Source organism: Myotis myotis, unplaced genomic scaffold (genome assembly GCF_014108235.1).
Source record: "Myotis myotis isolate mMyoMyo1 unplaced genomic scaffold, mMyoMyo1.p scaffold_m19_p_13, whole genome shotgun sequence".
Lineage (NCBI taxonomy): Eukaryota > Metazoa > Chordata > Mammalia > Chiroptera > Vespertilionidae > Myotis > Myotis myotis.
The window spans coordinates 13121376-13143035 of NW_023416317.1; the positions used below are offsets into that span (position 1 = coordinate 13121376).

The 21660-nt window shown below is 54.9% G+C and overlaps 1 protein-coding gene across 1 annotated transcript in view; it reads left to right on the top strand.

Annotated features, from left to right (window-relative positions):
* The first annotated feature begins 5689 nt into the window (after positions 1 to 5689).
* The window catches only part of FAM107A (family with sequence similarity 107 member A), a 52233-nt gene continuing 36262 nt past the window's right edge, over positions 5690 to 21660 (top strand). Inside the window, exon 1 of the mRNA XM_036331734.1 lies at positions 5690 to 6290. The gene's annotated coding sequence lies outside the window, so the exon portion shown is untranslated. The remainder of the gene's footprint in view (positions 6291 to 21660) is intronic.

The window sequence follows — 21660 nt, forward strand, 5'->3', positions numbered from 1 at the left end:
AGCGCCGGGAGCTGGGGTCCTATGCGCCCCACCACCACCACCACCACCCGGTCACCATTGGAGGGCTGCTAGTGCCGTGGTCATCTCAGCTTCCCAGACAGTCCTTGGCCCAGAGCTGCCAACACCAGCCACTGGCGCCCACTGAAGCGACGAGACCGACGAGATACGGTGCTTTCCCCCCTGGGGTCTCTGAGAAGGGCCAGGGGCCCTACACCAAGTCCTGGGAGCAGAAAGCTCTGGCACTCAGGCCCCTGGCATGTGTGGCAGGAAGACTGCAAGGCTGGTGGAGATGCCCACCCTGAAGTGAAAACCCCAAGCAGTGGCCCCGCAGAAGCTGAAGTCCCGAGCCCCTTGGGGTGGGCTCCCAGCTCCCAGCCCTGGGGACAGAAGTGAAGTCCCACACCCCTTGGTGTGGGCTCACAACTCCCCAGCCCTGGGGACAGACCGGCTTCAGATGTGCTGAGGGGACCTGGGGTGGAGAAGGACGGGTGTGGGAGGCTTTGACAGGGCCATGGTGGGCGGGACATGGGCTGCAGGTGCAGTGGGGTCACGATCAAGGTTAAAAGCCAGATGGTGGCTTGAGCAGGATTGGCTGAGGAAGGCGCCCAGCCAGCCACCCAGGCAGCTCCATAGGCCCCCCTCCCGCCCTCCGGGATTAGAAGGGGTGGAGAGGCTGCTGGCAGCCCCAGCCAACCACTCACACAGACACCACGTCAATATCCAATGTCGTACTTGCAGCTTTATAAGCAAACAAATGTGCTCCATTCCTCCCATGTGGTCCCAAGTGGCCAGGCCCCCGCCCACATTGGACGCCAGGTGCTGACAAGGGGCTTCCACTGAACCCCAACACCTTCCTTCCCTGCCCCCAGGACTCACTGAGGAAAGCTGACCCCTGACCGAGCCCCTCCTTTCCTCTCAGCTGACGCACTTGTTCTCATCTGTAGTCGCAAACCACAGCTGGGCCGGCTGGCTCGGCTCCCTGTCTCTGCCGCCTGCTGGTGTGAACAGGTGATGTCTCCGCCCTGAGCCAGTTCCCTCTTTGGTAGATGGGGGATTATATCCGTTTCTCAGGGGTTCAAGAAACTGATAAAATAGCCACATCACCAAACGTTGTCAAAAAATAGAAATAAATAGAAAACTTCTGACCAGACACCTGCTCTGGAATGGAGGTGGCAGGAAGTTTATCACCATAAACCACCTCTGTATGTTTGAATTCTTTTCTTCATGAGCAAGAATACCCCATGAAACTGACTTCTATGCACAGCACAGTACCTCCTGGGACCAGATAGAAGCTGGCACTTTCCCTGCAAGCTCCCCTTTGCTTGTTGCTTCCCCTTCCCCATCCTGCTGCCCGCTCCCTTACCCATGTCCCCAGGGGCCAGTCCTAAATAAGTCACTTCCCAAGAATCCTCTTCCTGGAGCTGGCTTCTGGGGACCCATCCTAAGAGAGGCCGTGGGCATGGCCCCTGACTGGGTCTGAGCCTGGGCCTGGGCCTGGGCCTGGGCCTGGGCTAGGAGACGGGACCACGGGTCTGCAGGAACTGCCTCTGAAAGCCAGCTCTCCATGGGAAAAAGCTCAGAGCCAGGGAGCTGCGCCTGTCGCGGAGCCGGTGGGAGGCACCTGCTGCTGCTCACTGGGAGCACAAGGCCGAGACGCCGGCCATGCACCGCCTCTGCCCCGCCCCGCCCGCGGGAGGCTCTGTGGTCATCCTCCTGGTGGGTTACGGAAAAGGAGCCCAACAGGCTGTCAGTGGCACCACCAGAGCCCACCGGGGAGGCAGCATGCTAGAACCAGCCCCCTGGGCATGCAAAGTGGCCAACATCTGCCAGACTCAACATTGTTCCCAGGGCACTACAGGGACCCCCCATTGCTCAGGTTGGGGCAGGTCAGAGCCCAAGAAAATGGCTGCAGAGAGCTGTCTGTGTCATTGAGCCAGTTTCCTCACACCTCTGTTGTTCCTCACGTGCTATGTGTCAGCAACTAGGTGGCACTGGAGACACTGCAGTGAGGATACCCAGGCACAGTCCCTGCTTGTGGTCTGGGGTGGGGAGAGCAGACCAAGAAGCAGCCTGGCTTGGGAAGGGCCACATTGGGAGAAGGACTGCAGAATCAGGGAAGGCGTCCTGGAGGAAGCTTCGGGAATGCAGAGGAGTTCGCCTGGCAAAGAGGGGAAGGAGGAGTGTGCCAGGCAAGGGAACAGCATGAACAAGGCCTGGAAGGGCAGAGGGCAGGTGATAAGGGCCGAGTGGCCAGGAATGAGAGCCTGAAAGGCCTTGTGGGCTGGGAAAAGGAGCTTGGACTTAGTCCAGGGGCCACAGGGACACTGAGAGATTTAAGCTGGGGAACAGCATGATCAGATTTGCATTTTTTTAAGTCCCTCCTGGCTGCTGTGGGTAGAGGTAGTAGAGGCAGGAAGGCCAGGGAGGAGGCTGGCCTTACCCAGGGGGACAGGGAGGTGGCAGGGACCAGGAGATGGCATGGGGATGGACAAAAAAGGACCAGCCCTAAGGATATTCAGGAAGTGAAATGGGCAAGACTTTGGGATGATTTTCTCATCATCAGGGTGGACATGTCATCATCTGGAATCTCTACAAGCTACTCATGGTCTCAGAATGTGGGGCTAGTATTTCCCTGCCCTCCTGGTCAACATGCCTTTGGTGTCTGCCAGGGGCATGAGGATGGGTGGTGAGGGTTCGCACACAGCAAGCGCTTTCCAGTGGCTGTAGTTCTAGACCTTGCCACTAGGTGGGAGCCCAAGATAGAAAGGGAAGGGCGGCCAGGTTTCCCCGCCCACCAGTTCTTAGGAAAGGTTTTGTGCTTAATGGACTTGCCAATGGACAGAGGGTTTACATCACTGTTATTAACAGCATCGTAACATCAGCACCTGACTTCTATGGAGCATTGCTGTTGTCCAAACATTCTCTATGCAGAGTTTAACATGAATTACTTCATTTCATCCTCACAGCCCCGTGGGCTTGGGGGCCATTGTTATCCCCTTTATACATGAGGAAAATGAGGCTCAGAGAGGTCAAGTCACTTGTCCAAAGTCACACAGCCAAGGAGCTTCAGAATAAGGATTGGCATTCCAGTCGATCTCCATCACTACAGGAAACAGACTTTTCAGAAACCCTTCCCTAAAACTATTCTGAGGTGAGCATTGAGCCCAACCACCACCTCCTCCTTCTCCCCCTGTCCTTCCTCCTCTTCCTGAATGCCGCTGAAGACTTTTGAAAATTGCTCAGAACCTTTGAATCAACATTCTCAGTGCACACAGTGCAATATACAGATCTTATAACATAGAAACACACACCTGAAACCTATATGATCATGTTGACCAATGTCACCCCCCAATTTTTTTTTTAATTTTTTTTATATGTATTTTATTGATTTTTTTACAGAGAGGAAGGGAGAGGGATAGAGTTAGAAACATCGATGAGAGAGAAACATCGATCAGCTGCCTCCTGCACATCTCCTATTGGGGATGTGCCCGCAACCCAGGTACATGCCCTTGACCGGAATCGATCCTGGGACCTTTCAGTCCGCAGGCTGATGCTCTATCCACTGAGCCAAACCGGTTTCGGCCCCAATTTTTTTTTTAAAGACAGAATCAAAGCACCCACCACCACTGCTTTGGGAGAGGTGGGGAGGGAACATCATTGAGAGATTTGGATCTCCTCTTCAAACCCCTCCCACATCTCTCAAGCTGGCTTCCTTCTACCAAGTCACGGGTCAAGAAGGAGCCGTTGTTCATCCCCATTTTGCAGATGGGGAAAAAGAGGCGAAGAGCTGTGAGTGGGCCACACAGTGAGACAGGGCAGAGCTGGACCTGGAACACCTGGTCCTGGACCCTTCACCACCAACTCCGTGCCAGGCCCTAGACGAGGCTCCGAGACCGCCACCCCACTTTTCCCGCCCGTGGCATCAGGTCCAATGCTGCATTTCGGACCCACATCTCGCCAGAAAGGCTTCAGACTTTCAGCCAATGGAGGCCCCCAGTCAACCAGGCTTCCCGTGCAGCTCAGAAGTCATATTTCAGCAGGACTCCAAGCAGATGGGGGGGTGGAGGGCTTAATAAATATGAAATTCCTTTTAACTCCTCCCACCCCACCAAGAGCCAAGCTGGTGGGTACTTTTGGGATGGCTGCCAAAGGGGCTGGACCTTCAGGTTAACTTGCAGCATTTTTACTGCTGGTCTGACTGCCCATTCAGTCATTGCCCTTGACTACTGGGGGGGTGCTCTTCTTACTACGGGAAATCAGAGGCTGGGCCCCAGCCATGACTGGAACAGAAAGAAAGGACAGGGCGCAGCAGCAGCAGGGGCTGGACCGGGAGAAGGAACAGAAGGAAGGAGCCACACTTTTGCTTGGCTGGAGGAGACGCGGGTGTGGAGGGACGCACAGCAACAACAATAACAACAGCAGTAGTCATGGCTGTGCAGGGAGCACTTGCGATGAGCCGGGGCTGTGTTAGGCTCTCTCCATGCTTCGGCTGTTTTATTTAATCCTCCATCATTTCCCATCCACTCCACGGTGTTTACGGAGCGATGGCTGTGCGCCAGCCAGTATTCTAGACCCAGGGGTAACCTGAGGAACAAGTCAGACCAGGTCCCAGTCTTTGTGGAGCTGCCACTGCAGGTGGGGGAGAGAAACAGGAAACAGAAAAGATATCATTTCAGTTGCTGATAAATCTATGAAAAAAACAATAAACAGAAAGTCTGGGGAGCTGCTTTGCACTGGGGGTCAGGGAAAGCTTCTCTGAGGAGGTGAGCATCGAGCCTGAAGCTTAGAAAGGAAAGAATTATGCAATTTTTAAAAGATGGAGTCCCGGGAGAGAGATGGCAGGGAGAACCGCAAGTGCAAAGGGTCTGCGGTGAGGGGCCAAGTGGTATGACCCGGGAACTATCAGGGAGAGAGGTCGCAGGGCGATTCTGTGTGCACCGAGAACACCTGGTGATCCCTGGGGCACGGGCAGAGCTGGAGCTGGTGTGCCTGCCCTTATCTCTACCACCAACGCCCATTTCACAGTCCTCGCAACCTCCCTGGACCAGGCCCTGGGCCAGAAGGAAGGGAAGCTCAAGTCTCCCCCCACCCGTCCAGCTCTTGGGAAAGTGTTGTGCTGAGTGGGTTGGTTCCCTTGGGCTTGCCTTGGGCCGCGGATTTACCATCACTGTTATTAACAGCTTCATCACAGCAGCACCTGACTTCTATGGGAACTGCTGGTGTCCGGGCTCTGTGCAGAGTCACGTGAATTGCCTCATTTCGTCCTCACAGCCCTGAGGGTGGGGCCATCCTATGCCTCTGTGGCCAAGAGGAAGGTTACAAAACAGGGAAAGACATGATCCGATTTGTGCTTTAACAAAACAATGGCGTCTGCTACACACGCCCTCCCCTCCAGCCCCCAGAGCAACGCTGTGCGGTTGATGATCTGACCCCACACGCGGATGGAGGTCAAACTGAGGCTCAGTCATGCGCCCTGGCCCACACCACAGTGAGAAACAGCTGCGACCAATGGGCTTCCAGCCTTGATCTCTCCCTGTGTTGACGAGGGAGAAGGAAGGGGCTGGCGAGGGCAGAGGAGGGGACTTCCAGGGGGGACTCTGAGAACTTGTCCCCTGGCCTGGAATCTGGCCTCCAGATACGTCCCTGCCTGCGCGCAGCCCGCCCCGCCGGCCACTGTCCTGAATGGAGCACTCGGCGCTCAGAGCCTCTGCCTGGGACAGCCCGGCCACAAGTGATTTCCATCTGTTACTAATGGGCTGTTTCGCCTGAGCCTCACATCCCCACGCAAGCCGCCCAGCCCGTGCCCCGGCGCCCCACGCAGCCTCCGCCGTCTGGGTGAGCAGTGCCCAGCCTGCAAGAAGGCCAAGTCCTGCCCGCCGGGCCGGCCAGATGTCACCCGCTGCCCAGAGCTGCCGGCTGCAGCATGAGAGGACTGCTTGCTTCTCCCCAACCCCAGCGGCCTCCGTTTCCTTCCTGAGAGAGGCTGGGGGCTGGTGGTGACGACCACAGAACCCCCAGGAGGGCATGTGGGCCGCCTCGGGACACCAGGCCCTCTGTCAAGGCGAATCGCCCTGAGCCCGTCTGAGGAGCTGCAGGCCCTGGACCAGCTGTGAGGCACCGCTGTGCCTAAGGAGCATGATCCACGAGAGGCCGGGGGGCCCTGGCCCAGGGAACCCCTCAGGCCCCAGCTCCTGAGGTCAGCACCAGCAGGACCACCCCCAGCCTGGCCCCTGAGGCCCACCCAGGCCTGGTGCCCACTTCGTGCCATGGGAGCAACCCAGGGGAAGAAGGTAGGAGCACTGAGGGTCCTTTGGGGCCCTGGACACGGGAAGGGAGACCAGATCTGCCAGGTGGCAGCCTCACACCCCACCTGCCAGCTCCTCAGAGCCTCAGCCAGGCACTGCCCACCCGCCCCCTCCCTGAGCTCGCCGCCCGAGATTTGCATCTAGAAACCTGTCTGGGGCTCAGGGCAAGGCCAGTGACTGGTCCTTCCACCTCTGGAACTGACCTGGGGGCTGGCTGACCCCTGAGCACCCCGCTCTTACTCAGGACCTGTGAGCATGGCTCTACCTCCCTGCACATGGGTCCCTGGCCCCCTCCCCATGTCCCAGGGCCTGTTGGTACCGGTGAATGCAGGGGCAAGATAAAAAATAGGATCCTTATCGTCAAGTTGGCTAACCGGTTGTTACCAGATATAGGGCCATGGGCAAGTTGTTGAAGCTTTCGGTAACTCCCTCCCTCCTCTGTCAGGTGGGGGGAATGGCAGTCACTGCCTCAGAGGCTCGCAGTGAGAATTAAATGAATTGAAATATGCAAAGTGTCTGAAACAGTGCCTGGCGCCTGGTGGGCTCAGTGTGCACTGTGCTCTGTTGTTGGTAGAATGCTTTGAGATCATTATCCAGCACCTTTAAAGCCGGGCTCTCGCTGTGGTTATGAGAATGTGGTGGGTAGATGCCCCGGGCCAGCACTAGAGATGGTGTGGGAGGGGCTGACCCAGCCCTCCGGGGTCAGCTCTCCAGGGATTCTCATTCATGCTCACGGCTCACAGGGTGCCCAGCGGTGTGGGCAGGCCGCCCTGGTCCCAGCTCCTCCACCCACCTGCTGTGGCGAGGACCTGAACCCTCTGTAAGTGGGGCTGGTCCCACCTCCTGGGAGACTCAATGAGATGGTGCCTGACACCCCAAAGGCCCCAGTAAACAGGGCTCTCTCTTCAAACAACCCATGATGACCTGGTACATTAAAGTTGGGGAACAGCACAGGGGAGGGGGGAGCAGGAGGCGAGAAGGCGGGGAGGCAGGCTCTTGGCCCCGTTCTTCTTGAGTCCAAACTTTCTGCCAACCCAGAGCATCCCACATTTTTTTTAAACTTAAAGTAAAACGCATCAAGGACCCCATGGAGGAAGCTCTCTGGACCTCAGTTTCCCCATTTGCAAAATGAGGGTGGTGGCCAGATAACAGCCAGGGGCCTCCTAGTGCTGTCTCTGCTCCTGCTCCCTCAGCAGCCACCAAAGTCACTCTCCTCAAAGCTTAATGTCCTGGGACTCACTCCCTGCCTCACAATGCCCACTCCTGCCTACAGGGGCCAGTGTGGGGCACCCAGCCCCACCGGAATCCCAGAGCCACCTTCCCAGCCAAGTCCCAGCCCTGGCCCCGACCAATCCACTCTTCCTGCTCTCCCTCTCCCCCGGGGGAATGAGGTCAGTCTCCAGATCCTAGCTCTGCTGAACATGAATGTGGGGAGAAGGTCACCTTGGAGACCAGCTTCCTGGGTCTAGAAAAGACCCTAACAAGGTCTAACCCAGAAATAGCAAAATGCATCTCATGTACTCCCTCTCCCACTTCCCTCACCATGACAGACATCACAAACCAATCCCGGTACCCTTTCCCACTGAGTCCTGACAGCCTCAGAATCCTTCTCAACACAGCATCCCAAGGCTCCCCCGTCAGTCAGAACTAGCCCCCAGGTGGAGAGCCATGCCTACCCTGGCCCCGTCCCGCCCCCGGCATTCAGGGAGAAGCCCTCCCGGGGGAAGCAGGGCACTGTGATTGAGAACATGGGCTTAGGGTCAGACAGGCCCTACTCAGTTCCTCCGCATCCTCTGTGACCTTGGACAAGTCGCTGTACCTCTCTGGACCTCAGCTTCTGCCTCAATGAGCTAAAGATAATAATCCTCACCAGCGTGCTGCAAAACTTAAATGGTGTCATGCCTGGAGCAGAACGGGCACCCAGTCAATGTTGTCTTTCCCCGAATGTGATCCTCTCACAACTGCATGCTCCTCTGAGCTCACCACTGCTATTTGGGCCGTGAGGGTATCCACGTCACCCCAATGGCAGATGAAAAAGCTGGTCAGTGGTGGAGCCAATGCAGAGAAGAGCTGTGAGCAAGCCCAGGCCAGGCCCCCTCAGCTCCCCCACTGTGGACCTCCCCTACCCAACCCCCCACCACGCCCATCTCTCTCCGGATTTCTGGAGGCGGCAGCTGGGTATGTCTGTGACAGGCCTGGATGCGTGGAACGGAATGCCAGCACCCAACCACTTATTCTCCCGGCAGCTTGTCCTATAAAGCTCACTCTACTGTCCTCGGACCCCTTCCCACAGTACAGCTTAATCAGAGTCATAAAATAAAAGCTCTGGAAAACCCTTGGTGATATGGTCCAATCCCCTCCCCATTATACAGATGGGAAGACTGAGGCCCAGGGAGAGGAAGGACTTGCCCAGGGCCATGCCTGGACCAGGGCATTTCTACAATGCCTGGCAGCCCCAGGCCAAACTACAGAAGCACAGGGGAAGGCAGTGGTCTCCTTTCTCAGCACCATGAAGGGCAGAACCAAGCTGGTCATGGAGATGAACCGTGTCCACCAAGGCACTCTCTCCGGGTACATCACTCTGTCTGCCAAATCCTCATTTGCTCCCACTCCACCCTCCCACAGAAAAACAACAAAAAACACTGAGTACGTGCCACCCTGTGCTGAGAGCTGGGCCAAGGGTGGAGAAGCAAGGTCCCTGCCTCACAGCCTTCCCTACTGGTTGGAGAGACTGAACATAAGCAAATAATGATAGTCATAGTGGAGACAGGGGTGGCTGGCCAGTCGAGTAGGGACTGTGTGTGAAGACTCCAGGTAGGAGAAGGCTGTGGAAATCCCATAACTCAGATGTTTGTTTAGGACGTTGTCCACTCTGAGGAAAGGAAACCCAGCTCCAGCTAGCTTAAACAATAAGGAAATGTACTGCGTTCTCTAACTGGAAATCCAGTGGCTCAGTAATGTCTCCAGGACTTCTCCCAGAAGCCCCCAGCCAAGGTTCCCTTGAATTTCCTTGGCTCAAATTAAGTCATGCTCTCATTCCTGACTTGTCCCCTGGGGCCACTGGCTTTGCCTGGAGCCCTGAACCTGTCGATGGCAAAGGATGGAAGTGGGACCGTGGGACCAGAGCCCCCCTTGAAGCTGGAGATCAATTCCCCAATGGCAGGGCTACTGTTCCATGGGAGGGGTAGGCTGGATGCTGGACTTTTAACCATAATGCCCCGTCCTGGAAGAGAGGGGGTCGTGCCTCTGACCAAGGTGCGTACAGAGGGAATGGAAAGAACTTGAGAAGTTTGAGGGTGTGGGAGAAAGAGTAAAAGGCCAGAAATGGAAACACAGACATTGTTGCTTCTATTCATCCTGTTAACTTCCTTTGGATGTGGCATTTTTTTAATCTGCAAAGTGTCACCCTGACCGCTCTCATGATTTTTGCAACAATCAAATGAAGATATGTTCCATACGTGGAAACAATGTCTCTGTTTGGAATATCCCTGAAGCTGCAAACATTGGCCAGTGGGCATGTGTGGGTACCAGAGAGAGGAGTGCAGCAGCGTGTGCTAGATAGAGCCTGTTTCGAGCTCTTGCCTCACACAGCGGGGCCACAGCTCCTTGGGCAGCAATGGGCCTAGGAAAAGCAGCTCCCCTGGGCCTCAGACACGAGCTGAACATTCAGAGACCACAGGGTCTGGGTGCTGCGTCCCCAGCCCCATCAGCAGCCAGTGTCTCTCCCCCGGGAAGGGGACAGGACAAGCTTCCATAGGCGATTCCTACCTAAGTTCAGCACCCCAGGCCATGACCTTAATTCCAGCCTTAAAGAGGTTGATACCAAAAGAGATACTAAGTAATACCCCGACGCCAGCTTTTGCGCTCATTCTCTGATTGAATCTTCCAACAGCTCTTGGAGGTGGGTGCTTTTATTACCCAAACAACCCGAGGCCTGGAGAGAATGGTCAAGAGGCCAGGGCCACGCAGCTGGAGTGCAGTCTAAAGATCCCGGCCTCTCAGCCAATGCGCTTCAGTGCGGGCGCTCCTGAAAGGGGGCTCTGGAGCAGGCAGAACAGTGGTCAAGTCCCATCTGGGACCCCTATTTGGGCAACTTGCTTAACCTCTCTGAGCCTCAGTCTCCCCTCTGTCAAGTGGGAGGATGACTTCACCTTCTGCACTAGGACGAAGAAGGCGCTCGGGGACTGTGGGGGAGACTTAGTGCTGCTCTGGACGCTGAAGGTGGCCTTTCAGCAGCAAGGGGGCTGGCGGGGCCCCCAGAGGCAGCTGTCTTATCTCCCTGAACCAACCCTGTGTTCTGCCTGCTGTTTGTCAAGACATCATCGCTTTGCATCCGTCTTCATTAGCAGAACGTCCCCTGGCTGAAACAGACGGGAAGACGTACGGGAGGGGTGGCCAAGTGTGATGAATGAAATGGCCAGGGAGCATGTCCTTACAGAGCCCAGGAGGCGCACTAATGGCCGGGCCCTGCTGGCTCTCCGAACAGTGAGCCCCGATGATGGGTGTTCCCGCTGGCTGGCACCCAGCTCAGTGGGGCATGAGGACCTCGTTAGGAGGCTCACCCCGCCGTGGACCGAGCCCTGCCCACCCCCTCAGACTGCTTCTCCAAGGGGAGCTGGGGCCAAGCACCCCACTCCTCAGCTGGGTTCCCAAAGGGCCCGGAACGGGAGGCTTGGGGACAAGAGGAGAAGGTTGTCGGGACCCCCCTCACCCCCAACAACAGCAGAGCTCAGGCCCCTCCCTGAGCCCCGTCTCCCCGTCTCACTCAGCCTCCCAGTCTTTACTCACACCAGGTGCCCCTAGACTGCCCCCCGCCCAATGCCTACCTACAGTCCAGTAGGTCCCTGAGTCCCAGGCCCGGGGCCCCCCCACCTGCTCCTGTAAGTGTTCCTGGACCAGGTGTGTCCTGAGCTCTGACCGCACAGCTGACAGATATTCCGTCACAAGGTGTGAGAAATGAGGGGGGGCGGTCTCAGCTAATGAGCACCCCCCTTGGCAGCCACTAAGCCAGGTGTTTTCACCTGCTTTCCCTCCAGGCACCCCAGCGAGGTAGAGGCTACCACACCCATGTCCATATCATGGCTGAGCCCTCTGCCCTCCCTGCCTGCTCTGGGCCTCGGGGCAGGGGCCTCACCCCACCTGGCACTGAGCTCCACACTCCACCTACTTTCCTCACCGTCCCCACAGAGGCCCCAGAAGGAGGCTGCTGCTCTCATCCCCATTTTACAGACCAGGTCACTGAGGCTCAGCGGGCACCAGCGAGGAAGTGGCTGAGCCGAGGCTGCACTGACATCTACCCGGCCAGTGGGCACTCACCCAGGCAGGCACGTTGCATCCTTATCCCAGAGCCTCCCACCACCTCCCCCCGCCCACCCCACCCCCCTTCCACAGAGGAGGCAGCTGTGACCCACGCGTCAGGCTTGGGTTCCAGGAAAGCACGGGCCAGGGCGGAGGCCTGGGTGGGGCTGAGGCTCTGCCTTCACTCCCTGGGGTCCATGCCTGGCTTCTCGTCTGTAAATGGGGGTGAAACGAGCACCGAGTTGGCATGATGGTGTCAGGCTGCAGTGAGGAAGTGCCTGAAGCACCTTGGACACCTTCCTCTCTCCCTGGGTCTCAGTTTCCCCGCATGGGAGCTGAGGGGTTTGGGGAAACGATTCCCAGCCGTGGTAGAAGCGACAAACTGCAGTTGATTTGGGGAGCGGGTGGGCCCCTTTCCAGACCTTGCAGCTGGGGGCAGAGATGGAGTTTAGGGCACTGACCTTGTCCCTTTGTCCTAGCAGGACTCAGTGCAGAATGAAAAGACGGGGCCCCTTGTGCAGAAGTTATTACAGATCATAAGACAGCGGCCACAGGGGATTAGTCCAAGCACAAGATCCTTCTGAGCGCATTTTCGAGGGCAGGGGTCCCAGGCCCCGGTCTTTAGTGCCAGCCAATCGGTAGACACTGTCTTTCCCTTCACTGTGAGCTGTCCCCCACCTCATTCACCCACCCTCAGAACAGCTGGCCAGAAACCCTGGGAGAAGTCGGAGTTGCAATGTCTCCCCCAGGGAAGCCAGGGACAGGGGTGGGGTTGGAGAGCTGTAGGGGTGCCGGCAGCAGCTGAGAGGGTATCCGAGGGCAGGCAGAGGGGCCTTTGGAAGCAGGAAAGGGCCGCTTTCCCGTCCCCGAGGCCACGGGGTGGGCTTCCTTCTCCTCCGCTGTGGCCTCCCTGAGGTTGGTCCAGGAGTTGGGTGCCCCGGGGCTGCCTCAAGCACGCGGACCGCTCAGGCCCTGCACAAAGCAGTGGCGGAGGGTGAGCGGGTGGGAGTCCGGGCACCTCCCCCGGGGGAGCCTTGGAGCAGGTGCTGGCCAGGTCTGCCCAGAGGAAGAAAGGCTGCTCTGTAAGTAGATAATGGCATCACTTACTCCCTGCAACCATCTCTTCCCAAAAAAGCTTCTCTCCATCCTTATGGCTGGAAGCCTGGCTTGGGAGGAAAAGAGATCAGAGGAGGGAAAAGAAGACAGAGGCCGGCTCAGCTGGCACCTCTAGGAAACCTTCCTGAGTGGATCGCAAATAGCTCCACGGGGGAGGGGCTTCGGTCCGGGGAGAGGGGACACGCTGGTCTCAGAGGTGCGTTTGCAGAACTAGCCTCAGGTTTCACTGGGCCTGCAGATTACCAGGGGCACTGGGAAGGGGCGGAGAGATCAGAAGCGGTAAGGCTCCCTCAGGGACCCCAGGGCACCATCTCGCGCCCTGAGTTCCCCCGACGAGGGCAAATCCCATGATGATCTCAACAGTCTCCACCACTCCGACCACAGCTGTAATTTTGTCTGTAATTCTGTGACTTACCCATGAGGGAGGAGAGACTGCGTTTGCCTTTTGGCCCACCATGTGTCCCTGTACCCAGCACATGATAGGTGCTCAGGAAGTTCAGGAAGAAGAAGCAAGAGAAAGGCGGGCTGGGCGCCCTGGAAGTAACATGGGGTGGGGTTAAAGACCACACTCGTGCGAGGGCCCCCACAGGGCCTCCGGCTGGGGGAAGGGTGTCCTTTATCCACACGCCCCTCCTGCCTTCCCATAGCTTTCAGGCTTTGACCCAAATTCCCACCTGCTGACCACACACACATGGTTGTAATGGAGTCTGGAGAGATCACTGAGTTAATGCAGGGCAGCCTTCAGACTCCTCCAGCCCACACCTCGGGCTGCAGAGACTTCACACAGCACAGCCCAGCCTTGGCCTATACCCACAAGAGGGACGGAAACCTCCCAAATGGTTCAGAAGCTTAAGCAGCCAATTCTTCTCAGGCCTCTGTCCTCATCTGTAAAATGGGCACTTCTTAAAGATAAGAATGCCTTCCTGCCCAGCTAGTATAGCTCAATGGCTGAGCATTAACCCATGAACCAAGAGGTCCCAGGTTAGATTCCCAGTCAGGGCACACACAGGAGGCATGCAGGAGGTAGCTGATCGCTGTTGCTCTTTCATCGATGTTTCTCTCCACCCCCCCCCCCCCGATCAATTTTTAAAAAACATTTAAAAAAATAAGAAGAATGCTTTCCAATAACTGAACCCCCACAGAAACCCCACCACAAACCCAGCCTCAGAGGTAGGAAGTCCCCATTCGCCAACGCAAAAACCCAGACAGAGAGGCTGAGTTCACCCCTCAAGGCCACAGTCAGCGAGTACCAGGGCTGGGGCTGGAGCCCAGATACATCTGGCTCCTCAGCCACATTCTCAGTGACTTGTTTTTCAAATGTCAGGATGAAACTGTGCGTCTCAAGCCAGAATAAATCTCCACCTTGCTGGGTCGAGTCACTAGCCCGTGGTGGCTCCAGTCCCGCTGGGAGCAGCGCCGGAGAAGGGACTTAAAGTTCAGTCGAATTTAATTTCCATCGTGAAAGGGCTTGGAGGTGGGGCAGGAGGGGCCAAATCCAAAGCCGGCTTTTGAGAAGGCAGAAACCCAAAAACGCCCTCACTGGGCCCCAGGGATCCGCTTTCAGAACACTGTGTCTCCTCGGCCTGTGAACAGGGCCTTTGTTCGGGAGAGATCGGATCTCAGGGCCCGGGGCGGAGGGAACCGGCCAGGAGCAGGGGCTTTGCTTTGTGATCTAAAACTCCAAGCGGAGGCCAAAAAAATCAGCAGGCCTGTCCAGGGAAGCTGGGAGGGCCCGGCTCGGTCTCAAGGAAACACAGGGTGAGGCCTGGCACGTCCCGTAAGGATGTCACACACAGAACCTTCGAAGCTCGGGCAGAAACTGGGTGCTGATGCTGTTCTGAGGGACCATCAGGGCCTTTTCCTGATGCGCCCGAGCTCTGGGGGACACTTTGGGGTCGTTTGGGGTAAACAGTGCGGCAAGTTCATGCCAAATGGACGATGTGGCAAAAGCACACCTGGGGGATCTTCCCTATGCTTCCCCGGGACTGGCTCCCTCGGGTCTCATCAGAGAGGCCTCCTGACCCCCCAGCTAAAGGAACCCCATCTCGGTCCCTAGTCCTGGACTTGCTTCTCCAAACTGACCACCATTTGGTTCTTTAACTGTTTCACATCTGGTTTTCCCAACCAGCAAGGACCTTACCTGTCATTCACTCTGGATGCTCAGCGCCCAGCACAGGTCTGACATATGACAGGCACGAGTGAACCCATAGCTGCCAGACAGGGAACTCACTCCTCCATTCCACAAATATTCCCTGAACTTCCATTTGGGAGCCAGATGCTGCCCCCGGCCTGGGGCACAGAGGGCAGCCCAGCCCCAGGGCCACTCAGCCGTTCATCTGCTCAGGGAGCCAGACTGCACAGGCCGCAGGGAATGGCTGACAGGTGGGGGTTAGGAAAGGTGCCTATCTCACAGGCCTTCACCCTCAGCTCCCGGGAATCATAAGATCACATTGTATTCTCCACCGTCACTACGGTTGGGTGCCAGTGTGGAGATTCCCCGCGGACCAGCTGCCCCCTTCCTGGTGCCTCAGTAACCTCCTGCCCAGGAGCCTTCTACCCTCAACAGCCCTGGGGCAGAGGAAGAAAAGGCAGGATCGCAAACTCGTGCTGATGTCGTTTCTGCCTAACAGCAGGCTGGGGACTTGACTGTCCCTGACATCCCCGAGAAGAGCAAGTCTGGCCCCTGGCTCGCCGTCACAGCCTCCAGGCCTGCCCAGGGCCACGGCGTCCATGCAGCCTCCGTTGTGGGCAAGCACACTCTGTAAATCCCAGGGCCTGTAAGTTCCTGCCAGCAGGACTCCCCTGGGAACCGGCGTCAGCCCTGGCCCCGCGGAGGCCCCAGGGAGGCCACACCTGCCTGAGGTTAGTTCTTGTCTTTCTTCCAAAATCCCCACTTGGGTCCTTTCACATAATCAGGTCCAGGCTTTCCTGGGGAAAGAGTAGAGAATACACTGATCCCTGCATAACATCTGTCACATTTTTCCTCAAAGATGGTTTTTGGATAGATAAACAAATGTGTGTTATAATTATTAAATCCTTTAAATCATTTGAACGAAATATTCGTTACAAAAGACTGCTTGGGAAATACGCATATCTAAGGTCCGATGAAGCATGGCCAACAAACACCCAGGATCTGACCACTTAGCTAAAGGCAACAGCCCCTGAGCATCCCCTGGGAGGAGCTGGGCCTTGCCCAAGCTTCCCCTCTCCTCCCTCTCGAGGCCACTTCCCTCCTGGCCTGGGCACAGAGCCCTACAGCGTTGAGGTTCCCGCTCTGCACAAATGGGAGTGGTGTGTGCGTCTGCAGCTCCCTTTCTTCATGTCCCATGTGCTCCTGAGTGCCAGGCACATTGCTGTGTGTGTGTGAAAGGTATGTGCCAGGTCAGACAGCGTCTCACTGTACAAACGTGCCGAGACCACCTAGCCACACCCCTGCTGGGGGGCACTCGGGCTGTTCCGAACTTCATCGTGAGAATGTTGCTGTGCACTTACTTCCCTGTGCCTGCCTCAGAGTGTCCACGTGTCTCCCAGGCGTGGGCCAAGTTGTGGGACCTGTCAGGAGGCCAGACGTTACCTCTCCCTCAGGGTCGGCACTGGGCCTGGGAATTAAATCACCCTAAGGCAGGTCAACAGGAAAAAAGCTTACAGAGTTTTTCTTATGTGAGAGTATGACCCCCACAGTGGAGAGGCCCAAGTTATTATGCACCAGGTTGAACAAAAAATAGCAACTGAGGAAAAGTAACTGAAATACCGTCCTTCGCACCTTTACTAGAAAAAGCCAAACTGGTGATAACAAATCACCTCCCACTGTGCTGTCTGTATTCAGCTGCCCCACATTCTTAGCAACATTTTCTATTTTCCAAACATCTTCACTTTTTTTTTTTTAGTTGATTTTCTACAGAGAGGAAGGGAGAGGGATAGAGAGTTAGAAACATCGATGAGAGAGAAACATCGATCCGCCGCCTCCTGCACGCCCTCCACTGGGGATGTGCCCGAAACCAAGGTACATGCCCTTGACCGGAATCGAACCTGGGACCCTTGAGTCCGCAGGCCGACGCTCTATCCACTGAGCCAAACCGGTTCTGGCAACATCTTCACTTTTGTAAAGCTCATAGATGTACCTCATTATGGTTTTGCTTTCTCTTTTGAAAGCGGCAGGCTTGGTTTAATATTTAGAAGCCTATACATTTTTTCAAGCATTCACAGAGCATGTACAAAGACTCCACATTCTAGGTTCCAGACTCAGTCCAGGTACCAAAGAATCAGACACATGTGTCAACAGCATGATTAAAGGCAACAACACAAATAAAAAAGAAACTGAAATATGTTTGGAATATATAACACTTGTAAAATGACCAAAGAAAATATTCAAGGCGATATTTAGACCTGAATGATAATAATAATACCATAAATTGAAATGCGTGGGATGCAGCTAAAATGACATTTAAGGAAAAGTTTATAGCCTTAAATGCAGATAGAAAAGAAGGCTGAGATTTAATGAGCTAAATGCCAAAGTTAAGAAGTTGGTAAAAGAACAACAGAATCAATGCAAAGAATACAGAAGTAAGGAAAAAAATAAGAGCAGAAACTACAGAAGTGGAAAACAAATGTATGATAAAAGCAATATGGCCAAAAGTTGGTTCCCTTTATAGGATAGTAAGAATGATGTGGCAGACTTTATGCCTGTGAAATTCTAAACTTTCTAGAAAATACAGTTGAACAAAACTGGCCTATGGAGAAATAGATAACCTGAATAGTTACTAACATTTAAAGAAATTGAATCATTAGTTAATCTTTCTACCAAGAAACCATAGGACTATCAGGTTTATTTTAATGTATATATATTTTTAATCCTCACCTGAGGACATGCTCATTAATTCTAGAGAAAGAGGAAAGGAGATAGAGAAACATTGACTGGTTGCCTCCTGTATGCTCCCTGACCAAGGATAGAACCCACAACCTGGGTGTTGAACCAGCAACCTTTTTGGTGCATGGGATGATGCTCCATCCAACTGGATGGAGTCACCTAGCCAAGCAAGACTATCAATTTTATAGGTCGATTCTATTAAACATTAAAAGAATTCATCAATTTAGTTTTACAAAAAGTCTCCTAGATAATAGAAAATGAGGAAACACTTTCTGCCTCATTTTATAATAATACTAGGCCCAGTGCACGAAATTCATGCATGGGTAGGGTCCCTAGGCCTGGCCGCCGATCAGGGCTGATCTGTAGGGTGGCGGGGCAATCGGGGGGCCCCCAAAGACACCCACCTTGGCTGGCCTGGGGCCTGCATGCTGGGGGCAGCTCCTGCATTGAGCGTCTGCCCCCTGCTGGTCAGTGCGCATCATAGCGACTAGTGGCTCTGCCGTTCGGTCAATTTGCATATTAGGCTTTTATTATATAGGACAACTTTGATATCAAAATTAAACAAGGACAGTGAAGGAAAAGTAAATTACAGGCCAACCCACCCATGAACATTGATGCAAAAAATCCCAAGCAGGACTCCAAAACCCCACCCAGCACCTGGTGGCACAGGGACTGTTTTTAGCCCTGTCATCTGCCTGTGAGTCTGGTCTGGGTCCGAGCAGCAAGAGGTTCAGGCCTCCCTCTCTTCTGGATCCCGTCACTCCAGAGTGGCCCAGAGTCCATGGAAAGTTCCAGCAGCAGTTTTTCCAGGGATGCCTCAGCCAGGCTCAGCCAGGTGGACACTGGAGAGGGAGGTGACTTCGCTAGTCTGCAGCACTCCTCTGGCCCTGGCCTGCTCTGCCCCAGCCGGGAGCCTCCAGCCACAGAGCCCTGGCTGCCTCCCCAGGGTCCACGGGCTGCAGGGAATCATGGCGCCCTCAGGAGCTGAGCCAGAAGGCCATCAGGTGTGACATGAAGACCTGAGACTAGCCATAAGGCCTGAAGCTTCCTGCCATCTGCCTCCTGCCTGGCAAAGGCTCCACCATCCCAGGGCTTGCAAGGACTTGGCAGCTGTGGAGGCTGAGCACCTCCACAGGGATGGGGAGGGTCAGAGAGCAGGGCCTCCTCCAAGCTCACCCCACACAGAGGGGTAATGACCCCAGGGCACCCAACCCTAGGCATAAGGGAAGATTTCCCAGAGGAGGTGCCATCTGAGCAGAGCCCTGGAGGAGAGGGCCAGGCCAAGAGGAGGATGACAGCATTCCAGGTGGAAGGGAAAGAGGCCTTGCCACCACTCAGGGGACTGCAGGCAACTCTGGGCAGGGCCAGGGCAAGTGTGAATGCTGTAGGATTGAGAACAACAGGGGTTGATGGGGCTGCAGAACCAGGCCAGGGAGCTTGGTATGATAGGCCTGAGGTCAGCAGTTGGAGTCAGTTCTGGCATAGTATTAGGAGGCTGGGCCGTGAAGTCAGAACTATGGTTTGATTACTGGCTCCGCTACTCACTAACTTTGTCACCTTGGCCACCTCCTTGACCTCTATTGGCCTCAGCTTCCTCATCTGGGAAATGGGTTAATAAAAGAACCTATTGAACACAATAGGTACTTGGCGCTCAGTAAGAGTTCAACCAAAGGCTGCTATTTCTGTTGTTATTTATCTGGCCAAAGAGTCAGCCGCTCGCTTGGGCTGGAATTCAGGGGCAGTTGTGACTGGTGATATGGAGCTGCCAGCCATCAGCAGTATGTGTCCTCCCAAAGAGACTATAACTGAAGCCCAGAGAGGCAACGAGGGAATGGAGGTAGAGCCATAGAAACAGATCCCTGAATTCCTCCCACTGCCGAAGGGCGGGAGTGGAGGGTCACACAGAGTTGCAGCCTCGGTGAAAACAAACCTGACCCCACACAGTGCAGAAAGGTGGGTGAGACTAGAGATGAGGGAAATAGGGATGAGAGGAAGGATAGCTGATTTGTTTTTTTCCTCTTTATTTTCCAAACTCTCTGCAATACTCCATTTCTCTCATTTAAAAAAGTAAACTTTGCTCCTGTCCTTTTTAAATACCTTTTTATTCTTTATTGCTCATATAATACATTTTTGTAGAAAAATCAGAAAAGAAAGAGAAGTAAAATCACCCATCAGCCTTCCAGCCAATAAAACCACAGCTAACACGCGGTGTGGACCTGGCAGACCTCTGCCAGCCCCCTCAGCACCTGTCTTGTTAGAGCTGCGTAATGACTTCCTCTCCACACTCCGCGACAGACCATGTACCTTTCCCTTTCTCGTGGTTGCATTGTTTTCCACTAATTTGGACAGGTCACAATTTGCTTGGCCAATCCTCGATTTTGGGGGTACTTGGGGTGTTTTCCTTATTCTCTCGCATCCTAGTAGATATATTTGGGTGCGCATCCTTTGTCCTTTCCTTGGGATAAATTCCACGTTTAGGCTCATGGGTGGGTTTCTTTGGAGTTGGATACAAAATGCTGTGTGCACATGAGGTTGTGCAGACTTTCCAGGAAGAGGGAGCATGGCCAAGTCAGCTCTTTACGGGAGCTGGTTTCCCAGGTCTAGAACCTGCACTGCACAGGACACAACCTGCAGGATGTGGCCTGTGCCTCCCTTTCTTCATTCTCACACAGAGCACTTGGGCAACTCAGACCACAGGGCTCCAAACAACCTCGTTTCAAAGAAATAATAATTTCCCACTTAATTAGTAACTATTATGTGCTGGGCACATCAGAGTCATTTACATGGACCATCTCACAACAACTGCAGGAAGTCGGTGCCCCTGTGATCCCCACTTCACAGCTGGGAGACTGAGCTCAGAGAGGTTAGGTGCCTTGTCCACGGTCACACAGCAGGTCAGTGGTGAACCCAGGAATCAGTGCCCAGGATCAAGCCCTGAAGCAGCAGTGCCCCTGCTTCTCCCGATCAAGTCGTCAAGGCCCTGGGCTGAGTTTCCCTCAGGGACCTGCCTGTAGCTGCAGAAACCAAGAGTCTCTGCCTGAGGGAAGGAGCCGTCCAGGTGGGCAGATGCCACATGGGCCTGGCTGGTCCCACAGCTGGTCCTGCAGCTGCCCTGCTACACCTCCCCCTGCTCAGAGCAGCACCCTCTCTGCGAGGACAGGGCCGCTGTGAATAGCTGCTGGTTCCTCATACTGACAGGGAGGGGGAAGTAGAGTGGATTGAGCGTATGTTAGGGACTCTGGGGCACGACCCCTCTGCCCTGCCACCTCCTTTCACATTGGGGCCCGTGTCTGCAACAGCCTAGGCCAGTGGTCGGCAAACTCATTAGTCAACAGAGCCAAATACCAACAGTACAAAGATTGAAATTTCTTTTGAGAGCCAAATTTTTTAAACTATATAGGTAGGTACACTGTTATTAACTTAATTAGGGTACTCCTAAGGCTTAGGAAGAGCCACACTCAAGGGGCCAAAGAGCCGCATGTGGCTCGCAAACCGCAGTTTGCCGACCACTGGCCTAGGCCAAGGGCAGCACAAAGCAGCCAACTCCACATTCTGGGGAGACCAGTGTCCGTGAGCTAAACCAGCCCCTTTCCTTCCTCACAACCCCTCAGGTGGCTTTGAGGGGGGACTCGGAGTTGCGGTTTGTCGCCAGAGGGCTGGAAACAGGAAGGTGGATGTGGCAGGTGCTGGGGCCCAGGGCCTAGGGAAGTGCCCAATACAGGTTTCTTGACCGACTCTATGTGAGGGTTCCATTTTTAGAGCACAGTGGCTCAGGCATCGGGCTCTCCCAGCCGTCTGTTTTATGCATGCACAGAAAGAAGACTGGAAGGATATATGCCCAGTGTGAATCCTGATGACCTAATTGGGGAGGGGCAATGGGGACTGTAATGGTCATCTTTGTGGGTTGTGGGGGTTTTTTGTACTTTCTTAAACAGTGGTTCTCAACCTTCTGGCCCTTTAAATACAGTTCCTCATGTTGCGACCCAACCATAAAATTATTTTCGTTGCTACTTCATAACTGTAATGTTGGTACTGTTATGAATCATAATGTAAATATCTGATATGCAGGATGGT